The sequence below is a fragment of the Mesoplodon bidens genome, assembly GCF_964165515.1.
Source record: "Mesoplodon bidens genome assembly, chromosome: 16".
NCBI lineage: Eukaryota > Metazoa > Chordata > Mammalia > Artiodactyla > Ziphiidae > Mesoplodon > Mesoplodon bidens.
Window position 1 is genome coordinate 8,763,937 of NC_138173.1, and position 12,941 is coordinate 8,776,877.

Sequence of the window (12,941 nt, forward strand, 5' to 3'; positions counted from 1 at the left end):
CATCCTTCCCCCCCGGTAACTGTGAATTTGTTCTCTAAGTCTGTGAGTCCAGAGCTGCTTTTCTTTTTTTTTTTTTAAATAAATTTTATTTTACTTTTTTATTTATTTTTGGCTGAGTGGGCTTTCTCCAGTTGCGGTGAGCAGGGGCTACTCTTCGTTGCAGTGCACGGGCCTCTCACTGCAGCAGCCTCTCCTGCTGCGGAGCACAGGCTCCAGGCGCGCGGGCTTCAGCAGTTGTGGTGTGTGGGCTCCGTAGTTGTGGCTCGTGGGCTCTAGAGCGCAGGCTCAGTAGTTGTGGCACATGGACCTAGTTGCTTCGCAGCACGTGGGATCTTCCCGGACCAGGGAATGAACCCGCGTCCCCTGCATTGGCAGGCGGATTCTTAACCACGGCGCCACCAGGGAAGCCCCTGGAACTGCTTTTCTTAATTTGCCAATTTAACAGTCTAAAAAGTCCATTTCAATGTTTGTGTCTATATTTGTTTGCTTATAAATGAGATTAAACATATCTTTCATATGTTTATTAGAAATTTATATTTCTGTTGCCAATATCCCCTTGCCCATGTTTGGGGGGGAGGGTGCTGACAGTGTTTTTCTTACTGGTTTGTAGGATATGAACCCACGGCCTATAGTTTGTAGTAAATAATTTGTCATTCAAATTTTAGGTACTTAGGTGTCTGTGAGCTTTGTTCGTAGGGGGACTTCTGGTTCTGTGGACTGACTGGGGAGAAGGTGTGTGTTTCAACTCTGGCTGTATTCTCCTTAAATTTGGAAATCAAACACAATTCACCATCCTGACAATTAATTTCCTTTTGAAAAACACCCAGTCTGGTCTATATAAGAAATGGTATTTCTTCTTGTAATGTGGCTTTGACCATGTACCATATAACATAGTAACTCTGGCCTTCTTGTGTGAAAGGTACATTTGCTTGTATTTATTACCATCGAGCTGATGAATTACAATGCCTCTGCTTTCTCCTCTGTCCACAGGAGCTGGGGGCTAGGGCAGGGTGGGCAGGGAGTAGGGATCGACAAGTCGAAAGCAGAAGAACCACCTGCAGGAAAGGCAGGGCAGAGGCATGAACTTGGCCTCAGACGCCATCAGCGTCTTGTTCCCTTTGTCTCTGCCTCTTGCTGACTTCTGACTTCTGTTCTTATCTCATTCTCTCCCTTGGTTGGTTGGCCTTCTTCATGTGTCAGACAACATCTTGAACTCTTAGCCCCTGGAAAGAGGTAGACTCCGTTCTCTTTTAATTGCATCCTGCAGAAGGCACTCTCTTGAGGGCCCAGTTTGGGTCAGGAGGAGGGATGCCAGATAAAGTAGAGGATGTCCAAGCAGGTGAGAATTTCAGAGAAACAACTCATTATTTTTTAGTTATAAGTATCTCCCCAAAGTTGCATGGGCTATACTTATACTAAAAAGTTATTAATTGATTATCTAAGAGTCAAGTTTAACAGGACGTCCTGCATCTTTATTTGCCGAGTTTGACAACTCTAGTCAGGAGTCTGCTTCTGGAACAGTCAGCTCGGAGCCAGGGAGCTGGGGCTCTGTCCACACTCACGTCGGTTACCAGTGTCCAGTGGGCATGTCCTCGCCGCTGCCCACTTGCTGGTGGTGGGGTGTCGTGTTCCCTAGACAACCCAGTGGGTGCCTGCCACACCCACCCTACCTCGACTGGCTGTCTCTCTGTGCGGTTGGCCTCTCTGCCAGCCCCTCCCGTGACTCTGACTGCCTGGCCGCACCCCTGCTCACTAGCACTGTGCTCTGTCATTTGCTGTCACTGTTAACCCTCTCGGTCTCTGGTCCCCATGATGTGATGTAAGCCACATGAAGAGCAGGGCCTGTGTGTGTGTGTTGGGGGGGGGCTTCATTTCCTTACGGTGCCAGTGCACAACTGGTTGTAATGAATTCAGCCCAAGGTCCCTGAATCTGGGACATCATTTTCCTGCCATCCCTGTCCCCGGGACACCAACCTTACAGGAGACCCAGCACTTCTCTCTGGAGGCCGCATCTCAGCACTTACAACCTGCTCACAAGGACGCATGTGTGCTTGCCCTTTCTACTTCTCCAGCTGTGGCCTGTGTGAACACGCACTAAGCTTTGGCACTTTCCATCCCAGACGGGTCACCACCAAGCCTCACGTGCATGCAGGGGCTCAGCCCTAGATGTGGGTAGCTAGTGTGTCAAGGTGACCCCACCAGCAAGAGAATCCTGTCAGGACCATCAGAGACAGGCATGAGCCCACGCAGAGAAGCTGGACCCAGGATGCTCCAGGATGGCCTGTGAACAGATGCTCCCACAGGGCGAGGTATCCGGGCCCCCTCCCCCATGCCCCCCTCCACTCCCCGCGGCTAGCTCGTGCTGACTCTCCCTCGCTTCCCTTCCTTTGCAAGAGCACTTACTATATACCGGGCACGTCGCGTACTTTTTCTTTTCATTTTTTCCATTTTAACAACCCCCCAGCATAGCCATTTGTGTTTAAAAGCGAAGCCATTAGGAAATGAGAAACATTAAGGAAGCCCAGCCAGAGTGCGGCAGTGGGCTTTGACCCCAGGTCTTCGGGCTGCACAGTCTGCACGTGGAAGCACCGTGAGGTGCCAGCCCTCTGCAGATGCAGGGCAGGTACAGGGGCGGGTGGGGAGGGCAGAGATTCGGGGTCGCTGTCCTGGGCAGGACTGCGTGGCCTGACTTGGCACCGCCTGTCCTGCCTCTTGCCATCCACGCCAGCACACCCCCCAGTCCGGCAAGGCACCACCTGGCTTCACTCTGTCCTTTGTTTTTCATTCATTACGCTGTAGGTTCGCTGCCGCATCCCCACATCCAGGGAGGCATCTTGACTTTGCAAACCAAACATGTCCCGCTTGCTCTGGAAGACGGGTTGTCTGGAGAGATTGCCTGCAGACTGCTGCGCTTGTCGCGGCTCAGGGTTCTCGCCACCTGCGGTCCCAGAGGGTGGCACTTCCTGCCGGGGAGGAACCTCGGCCTCTCCCTGACCTCCATCTTATTTTCCCTCGCTGTCCATCTTGGAATCCCTCTCCCATTTGCGTCGAGGGTCTTATCCTGCCGACCTCAGGACGCCCCCGCCCTGGGCAGGGAGAAAGCAACGTGGCTTGGAGGAGGTCGGGGACAGACAGGCAGTGCAGGGTGGGCCGTGTTCCCGCCTCAGGCTTCACTCGCCCCAGCCTGAGCCTCCCCAGAATCACCGAAGGCTCCAGTGGCCAGTTACATCAGCCAATAAATACAGGTGGAGAGAGCAGAGGTTCCTTCCTGGCCCCTTTCTAGAACCTTCCTTGAACCACACGATTCCAATCCGCAGCTGCAGCTGGGAGTGTGTTTCAGGGACTTCATTTCAGACAACAGCCCCTCCTTGCTCAGCTCCAAACTGCATTCTGCATCTCTCTCTCTCTCTCTCTCTCTCTCTCTCTGGGTCCCTCGGTCATCCTCTTTCCAGGCTTCAGAAAGCGGAAGGGTTTGGGAAGCAAATCCAAACTCTGACTTTGTGTAGGGAGAAGGCTTTCACATGAAGAAATAAAAGAATATGCATTAATAGCTCAGAAAACAATGGTAATATTTAATTAACCTTTTGGAATGGCTTCTCTGCAAATCTGCACGTGTCAGCTCATCTTCCGAACAGAGGGACTGTGTGTACCTCTGCCAAAATCAACATGCTGCGTCCGTGCTTTTCTTCTGTGGGGATTTCACAAGGCGGGGTGGTGGGGAGTAAGATGCCCCCTGCCCCTCCCCCCCCCCAATCCGTTGTTTTACTTTAAAAATTCATGCGATCCAGCTGCCCTCGTCAGGGCTGGATGTGGCCTGCGGTGCTGCACAGCTGAGGACCCCAAGTCACAGCCTGGCTCTCTCTCCTGTCATTGCAGCAGACAGGCCGTGGGCTCCTAGGGGAGTGCGGGTCAGGTCTGATGACAGCAGAAATCAGCTCCCTGCACTTGGGGCTCTCCGAGCATCGTGCATGTCCACAGGACAAAGGGAATTCAACTCATCTGCAAGTGTCAACGCTCTGGCTTTTTTAGTGATCCTTTTTCTTTTAAAGGTTGTGTGCCCCTCTCATGGTGTGACATGAGGCATCATGTCATCCAGGGAGCACTGGGGTTGGCTCATTAAAATATCACCTGGTTGAAGTAAATCGGCGTTGATGGGATTGTTTAAGGTATTCCCCTCGTGGAGCTGGTGTGTCAGGCTGAGCACACTTGTTACTCCCATCACGGGCTAAATGGAAACACCTCCTTTCTTGCTCCGCACCTCATACCTGCTTTAATGAGCAAGTCTCACAATGTAATTAGAAGCCTGGGTTGATGGGTGGTAACTAATATATTTCATTTTCTTTTATCAACAGCAGTAGCAGAAAGAATTGGGGAGGGTGATATTTTGCTCTTTGGGACTTCCAGAAATTAAAGAGTGTACACATCAAGAAAATAGATATGGAACAGTTGGATAGGGGACAGTTGATTTGTACTTTTAAACCATATGTATCCATCAATCAAGCAATAAGATGCATTTTGAAATGTTAAAAAGATTGCTATAACTTATTTTTTAAAAAAGCTTTTTGTTGTTGCTTTTATTTGCTTTGAACCATCAAGGAAAAAAGTTGGGGGATTTTAAGAAACATGGCAAATCTGCCCAGCTTTGGGCAGAAAGATTCAAAGCCTATGAAGACTTGATCAAGGTGGAAGATACACAGGTGATCAAATGAAGCAATTATTTGATTGCTAAGCTCTCTCCTTTACTGATTGGAAGGACATATCACAGTTGGGTACAACAATTGCAAAATGAGCTTATCTCTGTCACTCTAGCAAGATCAAAAGATGTAGGGATCAAGAAATTAGGCTTGACTATTTACAAGAGCCAAGACATAGAAGCAGCCTAAATGTCCGTCAACAGATGAATGGATAAAGAAGATGTGGTACATATATACAGTGGAATATTACTCAGCCATAAAAAATGAAATAATACCATTTGCAGCAACATGGATGGACCTAGAGATGATCATACTAAGTGAAGCAAGTCAGACAGAGAAAGACAAATATCATATGATATCACGTGTAGAATCTAAAATATGATACAAATGAACTTATTTACAAAACAGAAACAGACTCACAGACATAGAAAACAAACTTATGGTTACCAAAGGGGAAAGGGGTGGGGGAGGAATAAATCGGGAATTTGGGATTAACAGATACACACTACTATATATAAAACAGATAAACAACAAGGACCTACTGTATAGCCCAGGGAATAGTATTCAATATCTTGTGGTAACCTATAATGGAAAAGAATCTGAAAAAGAATATATATATATTCTTTGCTGTACACCAGCACACTTTGCTGTATACCAGAAACTAGCACAACGTTGTAAATCAACTATACGTCAATAAAAAAATAAAAACACAAATAGTAGAATACTAAAAATAAAAAAAGAAATTACGTTCGAATGTGTGAGATCTTCCCTGAGATGATGAGGACAGTGCCTTTCCAGAAGAAAAAGTAGCTCATCAGTGAGGGTCCCACATGGAGCAAGATGACCACCAGTGACTCAACTCACACAGCAAGGATGAGAACATCTCAGTGACCATCATGACCCAGAAGTGTTACAAATATCACATCTTCTGGTAATAATTGCTGGGTCAAGAGCCAAGGACTTTTTAGTCCCTAAAAGCATGGAAGGTAATAGGAAGTAAGCTTTCCTGGAGGTAAAAAAGAAAATTCACGGTTTGTTTACCAGCCTACACTTAGAGACTGCTTAGCGTATCCACGCTTGTTCTCAGCATGTTACATGCCTTATCTCATTCGATCCACATAACAAACCTATGAGGTATTTACTGGTGTTAGCCGGACTTTACAGGTGGGGCCTCTGAGGCACAGAAGGGTTAAGTAACTTGCCCAAGGTCACACAGGAGCTACTGATTCTGAGTAATAGTTGAAGAGCCGAGTTGAAGAGGAAGGTATCCATTATATCCACTGGCCTGTATTTTTTAAACGGCTTTCTCTGTTTTATCTTGTCTTCATTGTGTTTAGTAATCGGCCTTGGCTGCTCAGCCTGACTTTCACAGACTCTGGTAGTGCTGGCTGAGAGTCTCCAATGTCAGGCTGTTCTGAGAAGCCAGCCCCACTCCTGCATTCACCCCAGGATGTGAGGCAGAAACAGGACAGATCTTAGATTTCAGGGAGAGCATATCCCACTCAGGGACAAAACCCAGCCAAACTGAGAAGTGAGAGTGAGGAGGGCAAGGGGTTCCGTGTGTGTGTGTGTGTGTGTGTGTGTGTGTGTGTGTAATATCCCCTCCCCTCCCCTCCCCCTCCCCCTCCCCTCCCTCTCCCCTCCCCCTCCCCCTCCCCTCCCTCTCCCCTCCCCCCTCCCCCTCCCCCTCCCCTTCCTCCCCCTGACAAGGGACACTCAGCTTCAGGAGGGAATTAGAAAGGGAGGCAGAATGGCAAACCAACAGGGCCACTTACTGCTAGACAGATGAGCACGGCTGCCAAACTGGACTTTCACCATGCGGCCCAGTGCTCCATCGACCACTTCAGTCTGCAGACTTGAGTGCATGTAAGTAACTTAAGGAGCCCTGACAACTGGGAAGGGCCTTAACACAGGACCTGGGAGAAGGACCTGATTTCTAGCCTGGGCGTGTTTCAACCATCCAGAGTTCACACACAGTATGGCGAGCCGGCCAATTTCTCAATAAGGAAATAGCACATGGATATAGTACTATGGGGTCCTGCAACCCAAAGTGTCTTATGTATGGGCCACGAACAGAAAGTGGCTTCATTCATCTCTCAGGAGGTTGATTTGGGGCCAGGGAGTAGCCTCTTCACCAAAGGCTCTTTCTGACGAAAACCAGAGGCCACCGAAGGGCAATGTGAATAGCAAAGTCATCGGTGACTGCGGATGGTGGAACTCACCACCACGCCAAGGGAATTCTTTGGTGTCCCAGGTGTTCAAGCCTGTTAATTCCCCGAGCTGCTAAACGGTCACATTTAGTGATTAGCCCTCTTGGAAAATCTAAGTTGACTCCCAAGAGGTGGAGGAAGAAAACTGTATGTGCACACAGAACAGTGGAGACTGTGTGTGTGTGTGTGTGTGTGTGCGCGCGCGCGTGCACGCACACGCACGCGCGCATTTGTGCAGGCAAGTGGTGAGAAGCTGAGGGTTTGAGCAGTTTTCCGAGATTCCCCAGAATATGGAAGGCTTGTGATGCATATGCGAGAACTGACAAGTACACCAGAAGGTGAGGAAATGGCTGGAAGCAACGCTAATGCCACTCCATCTGGAAAGAGGGGTACTGTTTAGTACGTCTGGAAAGCATTATTTCTGCAAATAGCTCAACCTCTATCAACTCTCAGGCAGGGATCCCGATCTGCTGCCAAAGTGAGATCTCCCTGACGGCTCTGTTGTGGAAGCAGCTGAGCGAATGAACGAACAGCAGAAAGCAGGAGCTCTGCGGAGATGGCGGCCGCGAAGGTACCCCACAGCAAGCACCTGCCTCTCTCCAAAAGCACAGCCGGGGCTTCACATCACATTAGGCCAGGGCTGTGCTCAGGGAGGGCTGAACCAGGTGGGATTTCTGGGCTCAGCAGCCATCTCCAACAATTTCTCACCATTTCTGGGCTCAGAAAAGCCCCCAATATAGTTAGCCAAATGGCTTTCCTGCATTGATTTTTATACCCCTGGGTATCTCGGAGGAAATTAAGTCCATGTGTTTCTGATTCCGTTGCCATTAGCACATGAAAACGCTGTTTTGTGAGAGTGACGGGATGCCGTGGGTGCCTTCGCACGGTGCTGCTAAATGCCGTAAAACCGTCTAGCCAGACACGAAGGTGCAAGAAGCCGGCTGCGTTCTGTTGCCGCCATTTCCCTGCCTCTCCAGAAGGCAATGTGTTTTTGTCATTTGCATCCTTTCTGAGTGTAGCACAACACGTTTTCTCAGGCCTGTGAATCATCTATCATCTCCAATTTGAATGAAGCCTTATTTGTGTGGATGATGAGAAACTGAACTTAACCACTCAGAGCTGGACAGGATTCCTACTAAAGCAACCACCAAGACTAGTACTGGTCTCCAAGTCCATGGGCAGAAAGGCCGGCTAAAATGCACCCCCAGAAAGGCCTGCTCAGGCTCTGGTCTGCAACCCCGAAAAGCAGTAAGTATGTGCTGGCGGGGAGAAGGCGGGAGAGTCCTGGTCTGCAAGCCCGAGAGAAGGGCCCTGCTGCTTTCCGTCTCTGAACTTCCTCCATGATCATCACCTGGTCAAATGCCATGGGTTTAGGGCCCTCTCTAGGCCTGGCATTCTATGATTAAAAACTGGCCCCTGTTTGTCCTTAGTTATCGTATTCATTGGCTGATTGCATGTATTAAATCCTTAGTGTGTTCAATTCAATGTTGAGGACACAATGATGAAAAGCGTGCTTTTGCCTTTGGAGGGAGGAGAAAGGGGCGGGGACTAATTTGTGAAGCACTGGTTATGAGTCAGACATAGCACTAGGGGCTTTTTTTTTTTTTTTGCCAATCTCATGTGATCTTGACAAGAATACTCTGAAGTAGGCATTATTGGCCCCATTTTGTAGATGGAATTGCAGGAAGGACGAGGAAGATTAGATAATTCGCTCAAGGACACAGTTTGTAAATGGAGGAGTTGGGAGATACCGTCTCTTATCTCTGACACCAAAGCTCTTGTTATTTTCTCTCCTCACTGTTTCTTGCAGTTTAATGTGATCAATGTTAATACTATGATCAGATGTATAAAATGTAATATTTTATACCTGGAATCACAGAGGAGGGAGTCCCTAATTCCGTTGAGGAAGTAATAGGAGATTTCACTTGAGAAGATATTTGTGTTGGGTTTTGAAGGATGAGCAGGAGTTGGCCAAGTGGAGATGGAACACGGGTTGGGGAATGGCAGAGGGAAGGGTGTGTGCAAAGATACAGGGTGAAAAGGAGAGCAGGGTGTTTGGGGAACTGAAAATATAACACTCACCTCATTTCTGCAACAATGATGAATGTTTAAACTGCTGAAACGGTTCTGGTCATATTTCTCCTGTGGACCCACTTAAATCTTGAGTGTGCATTTTCTTATCAGAAAGATAAGACCTCCGGTCTTCTTCGACTTCCAGTCCAGGCTCATTACTTCACCTACTGGGCTAGGCAGGATGCCATCTTTGAGAGCAGATGACCTCTCTTCAAGTGCTGGGGTTGGCTTTGACTTGAGTCAGCCTTGACGAGCTCTTGGTGTGGAAGGGGTTCCCTAAATTTTTCTCCACTTACGTTATCCTCAAAGATGCTTTGCTCTTCACTTGCAACGGAGAAAGTTGAAAGCACAGCTGGTGGCAATTTTGCTTTGAATTTGGAGGTTGTGGAGCAAACGGGAAATTTCACGCTGCAGCCGCGGGGGAGGTCCACCGAGCTTTAGTAACTTACACGGTGTGTCCACAACCTGCTTCCCATGAAATTGCCCATCAGCTCAGGGGAGCAACTGGAGAGTGGCCATTGAGCTGCTTGTCTAGAAGGCTCTCTGGATTTTATAACCAGGCTGACTCCAGCACTTCATAAAACCACATTCTCCTGTGCTTGGACAGGTCGAACTTGGCCTGTACCCTCTTCCCACAGTCCCTTTGCTTTCTGAAGCAGTGTAATCGGCGGTCCACGAAGAGTGGTCTGATCCCATCATAAGGATTTCAGGAGGTCCCTCAACTTCTGGCAAGGGGTGTGCTGTGCTCCTGACTGAACAAACTTGCTTACCTTGATCTAGAATTTAACCTGTGGCTGGAGTGCCTTTGGTGACGTGTCTGTGCTTCTAGTAATGTCTAAACCGATCCTTTGGGTGCTGGTGTCAGCCAATTGTGAGAATCCAGCCCTCCATTTAGACCTAGGGGACCTATTCTAGTCCAGAATCTTTCCTTAAAAAATAAACTTCATCGTCTGTCAAGTGAACAGGTCAGACTAGATAATTGCTAAGGACCTATCCAGCTCTCAAATGCCCCAATTTCTCTTGTTCTAGCTGTGCCAGAGGTTGAGAACCACTGCTTACTCGCAAGGACAGGCTCACTCTCCTAGTATCATTCTGAAGCCGGTTACAGGTCCCACAACCCCATTCTAGCTTTCCCTCTTTGCTCCATTAAAACAAATCTTGATGTCCTTGGCTGTTTCTCAGAAGGATATTTTTCCCAAACATATCCTCACCCACATGGACATGAAACTCTCTGGAACCCTTTCCACGGTCTTCGCATAACCCTCCAGTTGCACCTTCCAAACAGAATGCCAGCGTGGGCTTGACTGCACTGCAGTCGTGTGGCTGGCTGGGTGTGGACGGTCAGGTTCTGCCCTTCCAAACCTTCCTTCCGTGAGAGCTAAGCCACGTCGGGGAGCTTGCAGCCCACTCTCCCCTCCAGTGGGCATCTTTGGGAGTATAGGCAGCATTCAATATGTTACAAACATGGCGGCTAATGGCGACTGTCCTGGACCCATTCCCCTCCTGGCTTGTGCAGAGAGAGACCGGTCAGGTGGTGTGGAAATGTTGTTGGCAGGAAGCATCACTCCCTCGATTTGGGAATGAAGGACCATAGATTGTGGCTGCCTTCCAAACTGCCAATAAATAAGTAAATATAGAGAGTGTTGACATTGGTCTGCCTGCCAAACTCCAGGTTGTTTCTGTCCCATGTTGTGGAGTTATTGAACAGGCTGTTGAGAAGTAGCCTCCGTTCTACTTGGAATTTCTCCTTTTGGAGACCTGTCCATCGGCTTTCTGGTCCTTCTTGGAGAGTGAGACAATATGTCCAACATGAGTTTATTCATAATAATGATCAGCAATGGGGTGAAATGGAGCCATTTCTAAGGATGAAATGTTGTCCACAGATACTTAAGCTATAGTTTGGAATAACCACTGAGCTCCTGAGAGGGTGCTTGTTCAGCGTGCAGTGATCAGGAGAGATGGACTCAATTTCCTCTTGGTCCACAGACTCACAAGGGTTTTCACCTCCACCTCCTGAGTTAGAGGATTTTGTGCACTGACTGAGTCTGAATTCAGACAAGATGGTGGCCGTGTTCTACGTAAGAAAGGCATTGAGAAGAAGTAGCTAGTTTACTTTCACATGCCTAGTGTTTAATGGGTACCTGTCACATGAGAGGCACTTAATTAATATTTGTGGCAGGAAAGAGTTCATTTGGAGATGCACTGCTTCCTCTCTGCTGTGATCTACTCTCTCAGACTGTACCTGATTCTGAATTACTCCAGAGCTGTTCTTCCAGGGTGTCTTAAGATTTGTTGCTTTCAGAGGCTTCTCTTGCTACCTACTCACGTCCAGCCTTCTCCTTCGGATCTTCACCACCAGCATCCTGCAGGGCTCCCCGTAAAGGCGGTTCTAGCCCACCCTGCACTCATCCTTTTCCTGTCCTGAAGCAAGGAAGGTCTCGAAAGTTTTCAAGGAAAAGGGAAAAAGGAAGGGGAAAGCAGTGAAACAATTTAAAAAGAAAAAAGAAAAGAAGGGAGAAAACACATGCCTACAAACACCATGTACTTCCTCCCTATTTTTTTAAATCCTTTCACTGCTTCCCTGTTCCTTTTTCCCTTTTCCTTGAACAATTTCAAGACCCTCCAATTACAGACAACTCACAAAATCTAACTGAGAAACTGAGGAAAGAGAAGGCAAAGGAAAGAGAAGGCGAAGAGGAATGAATAGCACAGTAACTTCTCTTTTCTTAACACCCAACGGGGTTTTCTCCCTTGCTGCCAGGTCTCCCGAGCAGAGCCTAGGGCCTTAAAGGGCCATGCACACTTCAAGTTTCCACTGTTGTTTTGACAGCTGAAGAGCAAAGGAATTAACCCTTTGAGTCAAAGTCTTCTATAGTTTGTTGGGTTACTGCTTTCCTTCAAAGTGTGATTTATCATCAACCTATTAAGGTATGGTGTGAGGACACACACATATTGAATGTTACTGGGTTTTTGACTAGTTTAGAAATTACTGCCTTCTTTACACAGTCTCATGGCATCTGAACTACCCAAAAGTTCCCATTAATGGTTTCAAGACAAGACTTTCAGGTAATTAGGGAGATTCTAGTTTCCAAGAAAGGCTCATCTCTTCAGAACCCCGGTTCCAGAGAACTGTGGATTATTGGTGTGGAAAGCTCAAGGGACAGCCTTCAATTGGGGGCTGATACAGTTTATGGGCAACTCATGCCACACCGTAACAGCAAAGTCACATAAATGTGCCCCTTACATGCTTCACATTTTAAAGAATATAATAAGCATGTTTGTGTCTATAAAGAGACATAAGCCCCATGATGGTTGGTTTGTTGTTTTTTTTCCCATTAGGGTCTTTAATATACTTGCACTATTTGTATTTTTAATGGTGTGAAAGTACCCAGAGGGTTAGTGGAAAAGGAAGAGAGTTGTAAAAATGGAATAAATAAATAAATTTGAATTTAAAAATTCTGAGCTTAGTGATGTCTGACTTCCTCTATTCATGCCATCGCTACTCTTGTTGCTTTTTGGTTTTTGTTTTGCTTCTTGACTGTTGTTGTTTTCCACCAAAGCTGTCATTTATCGTGAGAACAAGAGCAGCCATGTGTTGATTTTTCTGGATTCTTTTTGGACACTGGCCCAGTGCTAATGAAGGCCCTTCCAAAGTGCTAAAGCGCTGGTGCCAAAATCAGTTATGCTGAAAACAATAGAGGAGAGGGGTACACAGGCAGCGTGTGTATCCCCCCCATGTATGTGTACACACCAGGAGATATATATATATTTTTTGATTTTTGAAGTTGCCTTTATTTATTGATTTATTTTTCACACTCGGAGATATTTGAACCAATACGTGTGTGTGTGCACGCAGACACACATGCGTGTTTGTGCGCACAGAACGTGTGCTTTGGAGCTACACGGAGGGGAAGGCGGGGGCTGAACTTTTTACCAAAGGACTTTTTTGCCTCTGCTTGCAGAA